Source organism: Pinus tabuliformis, chromosome 2_1 (genome assembly GCF_031772625.1).
Source record: "Pinus tabuliformis cultivar Carrire ecotype Pingquan chromosome 2_1, CPIR1, whole genome shotgun sequence".
NCBI classification, from domain to species: domain Eukaryota; kingdom Viridiplantae; phylum Streptophyta; class Pinopsida; order Pinales; family Pinaceae; genus Pinus; species Pinus tabuliformis.
In genome coordinates, this window is record NC_142299.1 from 747,842,140 (window position 1) to 747,857,502 (window position 15,363).

Consider the following 15,363-nt stretch of genomic DNA (forward strand, 5'->3'; position numbering starts at 1 on the left):
CTTATTTCCCTCGCTGACAGGATGGGGGAGTCAGCTTTTTCTTCAGCATCTTTTTCTTCGTGTTGCTTCTCCTGCATGGTAGTCGGGGTACTTGGGCTAGTTTCCTTCTTTTCCTCGGCCTCTGCTTCTCGTTCTTCACCGCTGGAGGAGCCACTATCTTCGATCAACATTTTAATGTCCCCATCTCGTGTTAGATTCCTAAATGACTCCCAGGAGAGGGGAACTTTATACGAGTGCAGTGCATCCTCCACAAGCAATTTTATTAACCCATGGTGGGCTATCTGATCAGGCATGCCCTCTCGTAGCTTTGTAGCACACTCCATTAAGGACTGCAGGAGATAATAAGGGATGCTCAGCTTTTGCTCTACAGGAAGGTCAATTTGGTGCCTCAACTCAGTGAGTAACCGAAAGTGGTATGCATACACGATGCTGAACCGGCCTTCACAAGTAATATATTTCATGATTTGCAAACTGACTTCACTCCAAGGTGGTGCTAAACTCGTTCTTCTTACCCCGTTTTTATCCTCCGAGAATTCTTCCTCAGGTGGAAAGAATTGTTTCTTTGCTTGCTGGCTCTGCTTCCGCTCTTCTTTATCCCACGGCAGACCCATGGGCAGTTCTGTGATTCGACTTATATGCTCTGGGGTGAGTTGGAGGCTGAGACCTCTGAAGCTTACCGTGGCCAGTGTCTGGGATTTAGGCTTCAATGCTTGCAAGAATTCCTTGGCTACTTCATCATCGTAGCCCTGCAGCTTATCACAAAAAGGCATCCATTGTGCTCTGGTGAAGAGCTCTACCACTGCGGGATTTCTCCTTAATTTGGTGGAATCTGTGGGTTCTCGCCTGATAAATCCACCCGGCATGATGGCACAATTTTCTTAACCGGAGGTGGTGATGGTGGAAGAGAATTTAGTTTTGGTGACAGAGTGCAGAACAATGCGTATAACCCACAAAAATTCACAACACAGTCTAACCACGCAACAATCCTGTAGAATTGCAGTATGGGCACACAGATAGCAATTTGTCTACTTTCTCATTTACCCAGACAGTAACTAACAATCCTACCACCTTAAATGACTATTTGCATGAGAAGTCCAAGGTTACCTCGTTACTCGGCCACCTTTTTTTACGTGAACACCCGCGTTCCTGTAGAAGACTGCGTCCTGTAGGACTGCGTTCCTGTAGAAACTGTTCCTGTAGGAGCAGTGTGCAAACTTCATGGAGGACTGCAATTGGACTGCGGTTGAGGTGTGCTTCACTGGTGTTCTGGTAACCAACAGCTCGGCGTATCAAGGTGCAGAGCCGATCGAAATAGCCACTCGAGTTCGAAGTGGTGGTTGATTGAATACATGTCAAAATCTAGCCGATTAGATTTTGAATCGGCGCGATCCGTGGCGCGGGGGACAGCTCATCCCCCACCGGACCGTTGAGCGACGTCATCACCCACTCACTGGCGTATTCACTTGCTGCCGCATTCATTCCCACAGATCTGCCGCCGCCTTTTTCTGCTGAACTCATTCCCACGGATCCTCACGTGCGTGCTGCTGATTTTTTCGTCGTGGCTGCCACCCGATCATCCGACTATACCATAACTAGCCGACGTGGCTAGTCAACTGGCCATACGGCTGCTCAACCATTCACTCTTACGCCATGCAAACAAATCAAAGTAATATTCATGCGATTTGATGGAGAGAAGGTTGAGACACTTACCTGCGCGCGTCTGCACACGATTTTCAGTTTTTGGACGACGGATCTACCTGCTGCACGTGGCTTACACAGACCCGGAGGCTCATGGTTACAGGTTGCTGACGCTGGAGTGGATGGTTTTGCTTTCATGCGCCCGCGTTTCATCTCGGATGGCGGTGTTGTGGACGGTATTCACTCGAGCAGGTTGAACTGTTACAGGATCCCCGCGAGGGGTCTCGTCACAGTCCTTTCTCCTTGGGTGCATGCTGCATGCTGGCGGTTCTGGCTTCTCGATCAAGATCCCAGCGCTCTTGATGCATATGGTATGAGATCTCATCCTTTGTTACCTTTGGAAATGGCTTGCCCGCGAGAACTCATCGATTTTCTTTGTGGGTGCAGGTGCTTGGCCGCATGTCGACACGGGTGGTGGAGCAAAGTAACAGCGTCGTGCATGGGCCCAAAAGAGGCTTGCATGCGTCCACACCAACCCGTAGTCATCAGATCTGCTCATGAAACGCATTCTGGGCCGTTCTGAGCTTCTACAGGAAGTTTCCTGTAGAAATACAGAGCTTCCTGTAGACAAGCAGCTCTTCCTGTAGAAATTTGCACCTTCCTGTAGAAATTTGCACCTTCCTGTAGAAACTGGCACCTTCCTGTAGAAAATCGCACCTTCCTGTAGGAGATTCAATCTATAATGAAAGTGCATATACCTTGAAGAACATAAGCATTCTTGGAGGAGGTGCTGGTGAGGTGTCCTGGCTGCATGATAAGGACTTTTGGCCTTGAGTTGAGAGGCTTCCTCTCCTCCATAGAACACCTGCAATCTGCATGCAAATTTCACATTGTGCTTATTATTTTTTCTCTTTTTTTTTTTTTTTTGAAAAGATAACAGGGGCGCCCCCAAAGAGGTTTTCACCCTTGCTACCTGCCCTGAGCGCCTCAGAGAGGTTTTCACTCAAGGATCTTTTTCAACCTTTTCTCTTTTTTTTTTTTTTTTTTTTTGAAAAAGCAATAGGAGCGCCTCAATGAGGTTTTCACCCCTACTACCTACCTTGGGCGCCTCAGAGAGGTTTTCACCCAGGGATCTTTATTCTCTCTTTTTTTCTCTTTTTTCTTTTTTTTCTTTTTTCTTTTTTTTCTTTTTTTTTCTTTTTTCTTTTTTTTCAGATCTTCTTTCAGGGTGTGCCGGAGGCAGAGGCAGAACCCTTCTCTATGACCAATATAGATTTCTCCATAGTTTGGATAAACTCTTGTCTTGAGAGAGGTCTCCTGTAGATCTTCAATCGATGCCCATTGACAAGCATGGGAATGGCTTCCTCATCAATGGTTCGAATCAGGACAGATCCATTGTCATGGCATTGTTCCACTACATACGGTCCCAGCCATCTGGTTCTCAACTTCCCCTTGAAGTCTTTGAACCTGGAGTCATACAACAAGGCCCAATCTCTTGGCTGAAATTGCTTGTCATGGAGATGTTGTTCATGCCACACCTTCCTCTGAAGTTGAACCACTTCTGAGTGAAGGAGGGCCTGCATGCGGTGCTCATCCAGGCCATTCAGCTGCAGCAGCCTTTCTTGTTGTGCATGGCTGAGATCTAGGTCCAGCTGAGCTGCCATCCTCAAAGTGTTATACTAAAACTCAATGGAAAGCAAAGCTTTCTTCCCATAGACCAGCTCATAAGGTGTGAAGCCAGTGGTGGTCTTCCAAGTGGTGTTGTAAGCCCATGTGGCTTCAACCAGGCGATCTGCCCAATCTTTTCTGCTGCTGCTCACCACTTTGGTCAAGATCCCCTCTAATGCTCTATTGGTGACTTCCACCTGCCCATTTGCTTGAGGATGATAGGGGGTGGAAGTCCTATGCTTGATCTTGTGATGAGCTAGGAGATCTTCAACCAAGTTGGATGTGAACTGGCTCCCTTGATCTGTGACCAGCTCTCTTGGGTAGCCAAACTTGTAGAAGATGTTCTCTCTTAGGAACTCGGCCACTTTCTCTTCTGTTGCTGCCTTGATTGCTTTGGTTTCTACCCACTTTGTCAAGTAGTCAGTACACACAATGATGTAGGATCTTTGCCTCGAAGAGGGATTGATTGGACCCACAAAGTCCATGCCCCACTTCTCAAATGGCTCAAGAGTCACTTGAGGTTGGAGAGGCATCTCATCCCTTTGGGTCGGTTTCCCCATTCTTTGGCATTGGTCACACTGGCTGACATATCTTATGACATCTTGATGAAGTGTGGGCCAATAGTAGCCTGCCTGCAGGATTTTGAAGGCAGTTCTCTTTGCTGCAAAATGTCCTCCACAAGGCCCATCATGACAGGTGAGGAGGATGTCAAAGACTTCCTCTTCCCTTACACAACGCCTTAAGATCTGATCGGGGCCAAGCTTGAACAGGTTGCCCCCGATCCAAGTAAACGAGGCACTTTTTCTGATGATTCTGCTCTTCTCTTTTGAAGAGAGGTGCGGAGGGAACTGAGCTGAAACAAGGTAGTTTGCTATATCAGCAAACCATGGAGAGAGTACTAAGATAGCAAACAGATGCTCATCAGGCATCTGGTCATCCACCGTCCCATCTTCATCTGCAGACAAATCCAATCTAGATAAAAAGTCAGCAACAACATTTTCTCTACCTGGTTTATCAACAATGGTTAAATCAAACTGTTGCAATAAAAGTAACCATCTAATAATACGAGCATTCACATCTGGTTTATTCATCAAATATCTAATAGCAGCATGGTCAGTATGTACAAAAGTCTGGTATCCAGTGATATAATGACGGAACTTGTTTAGTGCATGGACTACAGCTAAGAACTCTTTCTCGGTTACAGTGTAATTCAGCTCTGCTTTGGAAAAGTTTTTGCTAACGAAGTAAATGGCATATGGAAGCTTTTGCTCAACTTGTCCTAAGGCTGCACCTATGGCTTTGTTCGAGGCATCAGTGTGGATGTGGAAAGGTAGGGCCCAGTTTGGACCTCTCAGGATTGGTGCTGACACCAACTTGTCCTTTAACTCATTCAAACTCTTCTGACAATCGTCAGTCCACCTAAACTCCACATCTTTTGCCAATAGGCCAAACAATGGTGAGGCTAACTTGCTGAAGTCCTTAATGAATCTCCTGTAGTATCCCGCTAATCCCAAAAAACTCCTAACATCCCTGACCTTTTGGGGAGGTGGAACCTTCTTGATTAGAGCAATTTTGTTGGGATCCCCCTGTAACCCTTGGCGAGAGATGGTATGGCCTAGCACGGTCCCTTCAGTCATTAGGAATTCACATTTTTCAGGGCTAAGGGACAAGTTCATCTCGATGCACTTGGTAAGGACTTTTCCCGAGTTGGACAATGCTTCCTGGAAGTTAGCCCCGTAAGGAGTAAAGTCATCCATATAGATTTCTACTGCATCATGGACCAACTCTGAGAAGATGCTCAAGACAGCTCTCTGAAAGGTAGCAGGAGCATTGCATAGTCCAAAGGGAAGGACTTGGTAGGCAAAGGTACCCCAAGGACAAGTGAAGGTGGTCTTATCTTGGTCTTCCGGGCTGATTTGGATTTGGTTGTACCCGCTAAACCCATCCAGGAAAGAGAAGAACTTCTTTCCTGCCAGTCCATCCAACACTTGATCTATGAAAGGTAGAGGGAAATGGTCTTTCTTGGTAGCTTTGTTCAGCTCACGGTAATCCACACAGATTCTCCACTTCCCATTCTTTTTGGGAACCAACACTAGAGGGGACACCCATTCACTATCTGAGATGGGGTAGATGAATCCGGCATCCAACAGTTTCTGCAATTCTTCCTTGAAAATGTCTTTAAGTGTTGGATTCATTCTCCTCTGAGGTTGCCTAACCGGTTTACAATCCTCTTTGATGTATATATGATGGGTGCAGACCGAGGGATGGACTCCTTTCATCTCTTTATAACTCCAAGCAAAAGCATCTAGGTGGTTGGCCAACAGACTACACAGCTCCTTTTCCTGGGAAGGAGATAGGGAGGAGCTGATTTTCAATGCTTTCTCAGGGCCGAACTCCACATTCTTAACTCTGGGAGTGACAGGGTTGGTTGTACAAAGATCCACTAAGGTGCTAGCTTGGGCATCCTCCACCAATTTTTCTAAAGGTAGTGCACTGGTAGGTGGGTTTTGGATCAGAGTCTCAATCAAGTCATCCTCGGTTGGGGGGTTTCTTTTAGTGGTATCTAGGGTACACAGAGGTGCTGAATACACCTCGTCTTCTTCTCCTTCCTCCAACCAGAGCGGTAAATCATGCTCTAAAGAAGGTTGGGCAGGAGGGTATAGGACTAGCTGCTTGGACATGGGACCATTTTTGATGGTCATGTTTCCTGCCCGACAACTTATGTAAGCATCTGCAGTAGCTAACCAAGGCCTTCCCAAGATGAGAGGATATCCAGTAAGCTTGGCCTTTGGTTGCAGAACCAGGAAGTCTGCAGGGTATTCCCAAGAATCGATGGAGACCATGACATCCTCCACAATCCCTTCGGGAGTCACGGTGGAGCGGTCTGCTAATTGCAGTACTGTCGAGGTCTTCTTCAAGGAACCCTGAAGATTGAGTTTAAGCATGGTATCCCTGGTCATCACATTGATGGCCGCCCCCAGATCAATCAAGGTGTGGGGGATAATGGTGCCATTGATGTGAACATCTACTACAGGACTTCCAGGATCTAGGTACTTTGGGCAGATGACTTGTCCTAGCATAAGGTCAGACAGTTGTCCTATGACATTGATAGTTGAGGCATCTTTCTTCCGTCTGCCTGGGTGTTTGAAACACTTCTCCTTAACCAGCTTGTTATAAATGGGCACATCCTTGATAGCTTGGAGAAGGGGTATCTTCACACACAACTGCTTGAGCTCTCCCAAAAGCTCATCCTCCTCTGGGTTGGGTTGTGTGGTGGCTGTTAGTCTCTCAGGAAAGGGTGGAATAGGCTTTGGTTCACTCTCCTGATGGTCTTCCTCATCCTCTGGGGGAGGAGGTTGGCGATCTGGAAGAGTCTTTCCAGATCTAAGATTGATCTCCTGGATCTCCACAGCATAGGTAGGGCATGAGGTCTCCCCAGTATATACCTGTTGAGCCTGTCTATTGTTGGGGTTCGGGTTCGGTTGAGCAGGCATTTGAGGTTGCCTTGGAGGAGCAGGAGGTAATGGTTGTGGTTGAACTGGAGGTGGAGGCAGAATGGCGGGTGGAGTGTTGTACTGAGGCCTCCACCCCGACTGAGGTGCGTTCCATTGAGGCTGTGGCTGGGTATGTGAGTGATATGGATGAGAAGTAGGTTGAGTGGGGTACTGAGGTGGATAAGACCATGGAGGAGGCATGGACCAAGAAGGATGAGCAGGGGGACCCCAAGAAGGCATGGGAGTTGATTGGTTGGGGTTATAATAAGCTTGTGGTGCCCCTTGCATCCCCTGCTGATAAGGTCTAGATCCTTGTGGCCTCCTTTGGTTGAAGTAATAGAGAGGCTCTGTGGGAGCTTCGGTCCCTTGGTACATGGCTTTAAACCCAGGTAAGGTTGGACACTGATTTGTTGGGTGGTCCTCCTCACAAACGAAACACACTTCAACCGAATGCAATGGGCATTCGTTCTTAGGGTGTCTTCTGGTGCACCTAGGACAGAAGACAGCCAAGGCTCTCTCAGCTTGCTCTTTCTTCTGCTGGATCCTGAATGTGTCCAGCTGCATGGCAATGGTCTGTCTCACCTCACTCTTAAGATCTTCTAATTGGTTTGTAAACTCATGTTTGGAGAAAGGGACACCAGTGGAGAGGAGATTTCCTCTACCTCGTTTCCTAGCTGCCCTGGAATGATTTCTAAACACAGTTTTGATGTCCTCATAAGGCAGTTGGTAAATGTCCCCCCCAGCTAACATGTGAAGGGTGTCTAAGAGATCCTCAGGGACTCCTCGGAGTAGAACCAACTTGAGGGATTCAGGGTCAAGTGTGCACCTGGCCCGCTTATAACTAAGTTGGAACCTCTCCTCATAATCCTCTAAAGACTCATCACTCCCCATGGTCATCCGAAAGATCTCTCCCTTGGTTTCCTTAGACCTACAATAATCCCTATACTTGGTATTGAAGGCTTGCTGCATTTGAGCCCAAGTAGCGATGCTATTCCCAGGTAATCCCATGAACCCGCGTAGTGCTGCATCCTTAAGGGTTGAAGGGAAAAGCTTCAGCTTTTGCTCATCTTCAGTATAGTCATAGGTTCTACAAAGGACATCAAACTCAAACAAGAAGGTATCAGGATCCTCAGTGGTCAGTCCATGGAAGTGAGGCAAGGCGGAGGGGCTAATGTTCTTCATTTTCATCTCTCCATTGGTCTCTCGGATGGGTAAAGCTCCTTCTATTCTCTCATCTTCTCTTCTATTATCAGCCATGGCTTCAGATGGAGTGGTCTCTAACTCTTCTTCTTCTATAGGGTCTTGGTATATCTCAGGATGTTCACCTATAGGTTCCTCAGGGTCACTGTCACCAAAGAAGAGAGAAGGGTGACTCAGTGATGTGGTGGGGGTGTTTGGTAGGAATTTGCCTGATCTATCTCGGTTCCTACGAGGCATGAAATGGAAAGGACTTTTTTTTTTTTTTTGTGCTTTTGCTTTTTCTTTGGTACCTGCAAAACTGAAACAGAGTGATCTACACTAACTATATTGCTCAAATGAAATTTGCGGAATTGGAAAGCTAATTCTAGGAAAGCAGGAAATATTAATCTAGGAAAGCAGGAAATGCTAATCTATGAAAGCAAGAAATGCTAATCTAGGAAAGCAGGAAATGCTAATCTATGAAAGTAGGAAATGTCTATGCTACTTTTGCAGAATGGAAATGAAATAAACTACTGAGCAGAAGTAAGAGTACGAAAGTAGAAGAAAAGCAACAATTACTAATACTCTGACGCTTCCCCGGCAATGGCGCCAAAAAGGTGGTGAGCTCCAGTATTGTAGCAATAATGCTACAACTCCTGGGGCTTCCTGTCTCTCATTTTATCAACCCGGTAGTTCGTACAAACTTGGAAGCGACGGTGCTATATGCACAAGTACTAGCTCTTGTCGCAGCTGTCACTTGGTCAGCTGGCACAAGTCCGCTAGGGCTCAAGCCAACTTCTATAGGCTCTCAGAAGAAGCTTGCTAATTGATGGACGAAAGCTATTCTCAAAGGAAAACTACTCTACTTGACAAAATGGACTGAAAGCAAATCAAAGCATGTAAACCTAGGAAACCCTAATTTAACTAGTCTAACCTCTATAATGCAAAGAATGTGAATGGAACCTCTACCAATGCTGCTGTTACCTCTAATAAGTGAAAATGCATGGATCTAAGCTGCTTGCATCATAAAAGACATGTTTTTGTATTTTTCCTTTAAGTGAATGGAATGATTGTGATTTTGTGCTAACTAGGGTTTGGTTGTGCAGATGGGATGGAGAAGGAAGGAAAGCGTGGGACAGGTTGGGGAGGCTAGGAGAGGTTCCTAGGGATCCTTAGCGTCCATCCACAGAGGTCCCTCACATTCAGAAGCTCGGCAACCGAGTGAGTGGCCTCCTACAGGAAGCCTGCAGGGGATCCTACAGGATACTCTGGTTTCTACAGGATGTCTACAAATGGCTACAGGATGACCTACCGTGAGTGTTTGGCATGATGGAGGAGTGATGAAATGGTAGGGGGAGATGTGTAAGGTAGGAATGAGGCTGGTGATGGCTGTAGAAGTGGAGGAATGGGGATAGGGAGTGAATGTAGGGAGTAGGTTGGAAGATAGAGGGCTAGGTCAACGAAAGGGCTAGAGAATGGAAGTACGTGAGGAGTGAAAGACTTTGGGAGATAACAGAGCAGAGCAGGGGTCAAAGATGTGTTTGCATGCGTGATCAAGATGGAGGAGAATGTAATGGAACGAAAGAGAGCAGTGTAAGTGAAACAAATGCTTATGATTGTCACCAAACCAAAAATGCATTAACCTAAACTACTTGTGCTTGTAAATTCAATGAACAGCAATCCAAAACGCGAAGGAGAATGTGCATGAAGCTGTGATGAAGGAGTGTGGTGCAGGTGTGAATCATGTGGAAGCATCTAACATAACGTGACTGTGTTTGCAGCAATCATGAAATAAAGAAATGCGTATTTTTGTGGCTGGTATAGGCTGCACTCCAATCTCCAAACGGAGATGGCAGTGGAGACTTCCTCAACCTTTTTTGCTGGAGCTCCAATGTATTATCAACCTGCTAATCTAACTAAACAACCGGAAGCAATTCAACCATAAACCAGTCCTATCTATGCTCATGAAAAAGACTAATTCAACAACCTGTAATTCAAATTGCATGTGAAAATGAAAACTCAGAGTGCTGAAACGAAATGCAAACAACACTACAGCAGAGGGGATCTATGGCTCTCAGGTTGGGCCCTAACCTGAGAGCTATAGTCTCCTTAAGAAAACTCAGAGCTAGATCAAAATCTGCCTTCTTTATTCATAATCTGATGTCATGCCAAATTGGCTTACAAAAAGGAACTAAAACCGAGCTGTGCTCCAAAATTACAATAGTAATGCGAAAGTTTCAACAACCTATCAAAGGCTACGACCTCTATACTTATGCAAAACAGTGATCCAACAAGTGTCCTTGATTTTAGGAGCTCGGCTGTCCAACTAGAGTTTAACTGCTGATCCTGTAGGACAGTCATAAGTGTTGTTCCTGTAGAACAGTTGTAACTGTTGTTCCTGTAGAACAGCTGGCTGCTTCTAAGCTCGGAGGGGAGATGGATTGGAGCTCAGAGTTCTTGGTGAGAATCACGAGGAATGTCCCCAAGACCGTGGACATCCTCTCCTAAAAACCAACAATGCCACCTCGTTGTCTCCTTGTCTCCTTTTTCGTTGTCTTTTGCTCCCTTTTAATGCCAAAACCTGGAATCATAATGCATTAGTCACGTAGATAGAGTGCCTACCCTTCTTCCTACAAACAACATGAACAAACTAAGAAATGCATGCATAAGCAATAAAAAATGAATGGTTTGAGCAAGTATAATAGGCCAAAATCAGCCCAAATTGTACCAAAATTGGGGCTCATCACATGTCTCAGAAAATGATGCCTTACATCAATGTGCTTGGTTCTGCTATGATAAGCAGGATTTGTAGCCAAGTGAATAGCACTCTAACTATCACAAAGTACATTCACTTTCTCCTGCATCCTTTCAATCTCAACAAGTAGACCCTTTAACCAGATTACTTCTTTACTGGCATCTGAAGCAGCTATATATTCTGCTTTGGTAGTGGACAACGCAACTATTTCATGAAGCTTTTACATCCAACTAACTGCTCCACCTGCAAGAGTAAAGACATAACCTATAGTAGATCTTCTTTTGTCCAAATCACCTGCATAATTAGCATCTACATATCTGCAAACTGATCCTTCAATACCATTAAAGATGATGCAATGGTCACTTGTGCCTCTTAGATATCGAAGCACGCATTTCACTACTCGCTAATGTTCTTCACCTGGATTTGCCATGAACCTGCTGACAACTCCAACTGCATGTGAAATGTTAGGTCTTGTAGATACCATCGCATACATTAAGTTGCCTACAACATTTGCATATGGTACATGAGACATATACTACTTTTCTTCATCAGTTCTAAGACTCAAAACCGAAGAAAGCTTAAAATGGGAAGCTAATGGAACATTAACAAGTTTCACATTGTCCATACATAAATTTTCAAGTACTTTCTCTGCATACTTTTGCTGTGATAATCAAAGATTACCATTTTTCCTGTCTCTATGTATCTCCATGCCCAAGATATGTTTTGCTGCTCCAAGATCCTTCATATCAAACGTCCTAGAGAGCTGAGCCTTTAACCTGTTGATCTCTTCCATGCTTTTGCTTACAATAAGCATATCATCAACATACAAAGCTAAGATAATGAATATGCCATTGAAACTTTTGAAGTATACACAATGATCATACTCACTTCTAATAAAGTTCTGGCTCACCATGAAGGAGCCAAACTTCTTGTACCATTATCTAGGAGACTGCCTCAGACCATATAATGATTTCCCGAGCTTGCAAACTAATCTTCTACTACGACCTTGTACAAAACCTTCTGGTTGTTCCATATATAACTCTTCATTCAAATCACCATGTAGAAAAGTTGTTTTAACATCTAATTGTTCTAACTCAAGGTTAAGTAATGCAGTTAGTGCCAACACAGTACGAATAGAAACAATTTTTACAACTGGTGAAAAAATCTCATGAAAGTCGATAACTTCAACATGAGAATACCCTTTTGCTACCAGTCTCGCCTTATACCTTTCAATACTTCCATCAACTTTCCATTTCAGTTTGAAGAGCCATTTGCATCCAACAACACTTCTCCCTTCAGGAAGTTCTACAAGATCCCAGGTATTGTTCTTGGCTAATGAATCCATTTCTTCTTCCATAGCCGTTTTCCATTTTTCGTTATTTGTATCATCTACTGCTTCCTGATAACAAGAAGGTTCCTCATCTTTAGTAATCAAAGCAAAATATGAAGTAGAATCTTCACACCTTTTGGGAGTTTTTATTTCCCTTGTAGACCTTCTTAGAGTGACTGGTTGCTGAACTAGTTCAGAAACTTCAACAACTTCCTTTATATCTTCAACACCTTTTTCTCCAGATGTCTCTTCTTCCTTTTGACTGTCACCAAAACTTCTAGCCTCCAACTGAATTTGATGATTTGGTGATACCTGTTCCTGTTTAATTCTTTCAACATTTGATTTTAAAAAAGAAGATTCATCAAATGTTACATCTCTACTAATGACTATCTTCCACGATGTAGGATCCCACAACTTGTATCCTTTCACCGCATAGTCATAGCCAAAAAAGACATAACATTACGATTTCGGATCTAATTTTGAACGCTGATTTTTAGTAATAAGAGAATAAGCATCACAACCAAATATCCTTAAATGTGAATAATCACAAGACTAACCTGACCAAACTTCTTCAGGAATTTTACAATTAATTGCTACTGAAGGTGATCTGTTAACTAAATAACAAGCAGTGGATACTGCTTCTGCCCACAACTCCTTTTGCAAGTTAGCATTGTTGATCATGCTTCTGGCTCTTTCCATAAGAGTCTGATTCATACGTTCAGTAACACTATTTTGCTAAGGAGTATAAACAACAGTTTTGTGTCTAACAATTCTTTCATCCTTATAGTATTGTTCAAATTCTATTGAAATGAATTCACCACCATTGTCAGTTCTTAAACATTTAATTGATTTTCCTGTTCTTTTCTCTACCATTGCTTTAAATTGTTTAAAGATATTGAATACATCAGCTTTCTTTTTCAGCATAAAGACCCAAACTTTACGGGAGAAATCATCAATAAATGTTAAAAAATATAGAGCACCTCCATATGATACAACAGGAGATGGTCCCCACAAATCAGAATGAATATAGTCTAAAATATCTTTACTATTATGATTTCCAATTTTAAATCTTTGTTTACACTATTTTCCATACACACAATGTTTACAGAAATCCAACTTCAAAGATTTCAAATCGGGAAGAGATTTACATTTCATTGGTATCTGAAGACCTTTCTCACTCATGTGACCCAATCGTTGATGCCATAGGCAACCTTCTTCTTCTTTTTCTGACACAATCGTTGTTTCACTGACCTGAGTACTTCCTTTGAGTCTGTAAAGATTTCCGACCTTTTCTGCTTTTATAACAACTAGGGTGCCTTTAGAGACTTTCAGCACTCCATTATGACGTGTAAAATTATAACCATCTGAATCCAACACTCCCAAAGAAATCAATTTTTTCTTCAATTCAGGTACATGTCTAATACTAGTTAATGTTCTAACTGTGTTATCATACATTTAAATCTTGATATTTCCCATCCCAATAATCTGACATGATACATTACTACCCATAAACACAAAACTACCATTTACGTCTTCATATGAAGTAAACCAATTTCTGTGTGGACACATGTGATGAGAAGCACCAGAGTCTAATAGCCAGCTTTCAAAACCCTAAGAGACATTACATATAGGTGTAGTTTCATCTATCATACATAATTCCTCAGCAGATAAAACTTCGTTTATCATACATGAATCAACCTGATTTGCTTCCTTCTTCGGGTTATCAGACTCTTTTCGTTTCCAACAATCTTTCTTCAGGTGTCCAATTTTATTGCAGTGCCAACATTTTGCCTTACACTTATTTCCCTTTGATTTAGATCTGGAAGACCCCCTTGTTTTTTCTCCTCTTTCCTTTGACCGTCCTCTAGCTATCATGGCTTCTGATGTTGCTATTTCAGTACTAGATTTCCTTCGTACTTCTTTAGACAAGAGAGCTCCCACAACTAATTCAAATTTCAAAGAATCAGCGGTGCTCAAACTGACTGAAGTTACGAAGTGGTCCCATGACTCGGGAAGAGAACACAACAAGGTTATAGCTTTGTCTTCTTCTTGAATTTTAACTTCCATATGTGCTAATTGGCATATAAGTGTATTAAAAACATTTAAATGCTCTGCAACTTTTGAACCCTCCTTCATTCAAAGACTGTACAATTGTCTTTTCAAATAAATTCTATTGGTTAACGATTTTGTCATATATAGTTTTTCCATTTTTTCCCATAAGCCTGAAGCTGTACTCTCTTCAACAATGTTGAAGAGAACTTCATCCACTAGGCATAACCTGATGGTACTAAGAGCTCGGGCATCCAAGTCCTCCCAGTCTGAATCTTTCATGCTAGTAGGTTTCTTATTTGCCTCGTCCAAAGCTTTGTGCAACCCTTGTTGCACCAGAAAATCCCTAACTTTCAGTTTCTAGAGAGAAAAGTTGTTCTGGCCGGTGAATTTCTCCACCTCGAACTTTGCATTTGACATCTTGGCCATTTTCTTCCTACTACCCTTCCTCCTAGGGTTTCCTGCTAGGGATTTTGTCTTTCACCTCCTAGGGTTTCTATTTTTTTGTCTTTCACCTCCTAGGGTTTCTGTTTTTTTCTTACCTAGGGTTTAAACTAAACAGAAAAACCTAGAAAACCTACACCAAAATTCTTTTGGCCTTTTTTTTTCAAATTTAATGGAAAAATCTTATACAGTTTCTGAAAAAATATCCCTGCTTTTCTAAACAAATATGAAAATATTTGTTTTTTTTTAAATATATATTTTTTTCACAAATACCTGGATTTTCTTGCAATTCCCTTGCTACAGTGCTGGAGTATCCACGTTATGCTCCCTGGCAGTGAGAAATCGTCAACCCTCTTTCTCAAAAAAAAAAAATGCGGCAGCTTCAAAATGTGATAGTCTTCTCTTCCGGCAGCAACTCTTTCTCCTTTGGTGGCAGGCAAGCCAGGATCTGGACAAGCCAGCAACGGCCCCTCCTCGACGGCTCTTCCTACTTTGGTCCACACACACGCAGAGAGCCAACGATGCAGCAACACTCCTCGACGGGTCCGCGGCAGGCTCTGGTCCACGCAAAGGTATTCAACAAGCTCTTCAAGCTCTAGTCTACGCACACGCAGAGAGATGGCCTCCTCGCTCCGGTTCTGCTCGACGGCTCTAGGCCACGCCTCTGGACAAGGCAGTGGTAATATGCAGAGGGCAGAGAGCAGCTTCCTTGACCAACACCACAAGCAACACGCAACACTCCTTGACGGTTTGCAAGCCAGCAACAGCTCCACGGGCTCTGGCTCCCTCGACTAGCACGGGTTTTA